This window comes from Octopus bimaculoides, chromosome 3 (genome assembly GCF_001194135.2).
Source record: "Octopus bimaculoides isolate UCB-OBI-ISO-001 chromosome 3, ASM119413v2, whole genome shotgun sequence".
Taxonomy (NCBI): Eukaryota; Metazoa; Mollusca; class Cephalopoda; order Octopoda; family Octopodidae; genus Octopus; species Octopus bimaculoides.
Window position 1 is genome coordinate 51564786 of NC_068983.1, and position 1339 is coordinate 51566124.

A 1339-nucleotide genomic window follows, 5' to 3' on the forward strand; every position below is an offset into this window, starting at 1 on the left:
TATATATATATATATATATATATATATATATTTATATATATGTCTGTGTATATGTATATGCGTGTATGTGTTTGTGTGTATCTGTGTTTGTACCCCACTATAGCTTGATCGCTGTTTACGTCCTCGTAACTTAGCTGTTTGGCAAAACACACCGATAGAATAAATCCCGGGTTCCATTTCTTCCACTAAACGAGATGCTCGAGTATGGCTGCAGTCACATGACCGAAACAAGTAAAACAATAAAGATAATAATTTTTCGTTTTAACCCGAGCAACGCCGGGTATCTCTACTAGTATATATATACAGTATGTATATGTGTGTGTGTGTGTGTGTGTGTGTTTACACACACATGCTCGCATATTCGTCCACTCACCTATACAATTATATGTAAACACTATAAATATCACAACTTACTCATATATACATTCCCACATATACACCCTCTCTGATAAACATCATGGTAGCTTTCTCGTATACGTGCTAAACCATTTCCAGAAAGAATCATTGAGATGAGTCAAAGTTAATGCAATGTGAATCCCTTGTATGACTCTTGAACCCGGTGAAAGGTTGCGCATTCTATTACATAATGCACAGCTGTGCTGGTTGGCAGAGGGAACAGGTGTCACTGTATGAACTCTTTCGACATGTCTTTTCGTTCCTCCAACTGAGAGGCCCACCTTTCCACATGTTGTACATGTTCTGTTGTGAACAATAGCCATTCACGATTTACCATGGGTCAATTCCTGTGAGTTCTCTGATGGCTGACCAGCTTCACACGACTCAAGCACCACCTCTCACAAATCACACACACACACACACAAAAGACCCCCTCTTATTCTGCCTACAGCTGTGTCTCTAGGCACACGCACACACAAACACACACACGCACACATATATATATATATGTATATGTGTGTGTATAGAGAGAGATATATATAAAGAGAGAGGCACACACATACTTGTGTGTATATGTGTGTTTGTGTGCATGTGTGTGCGCGTGTATATATTCGTGTGAATGTATGTGCTTATATGCATATATATATATATGGCTGTGTGGTAAGTAGCTTGCTTCCCAACCACATAGTTCCGGGTTCAGTCCAACTGCGTGGCATCTTGGGCAAGTGCCTTCTACTATAGCCTCGGGCCGACCAAAGCCTTGTGAGTGGATTTGGTAGACGGAAACTGAAAGAAGTCCGTCGTATATATGTATATATATGTATGTGTTTGTATGTCTGTGTTTGTCCCCCCCCCCTCCCCAGCATCGCTTGACAACCGATGCTGGTGTGTTCACGTCCCCGTAACTTAGCGGTTCGGCAAAAAGTGACCCGATAGAATAAGT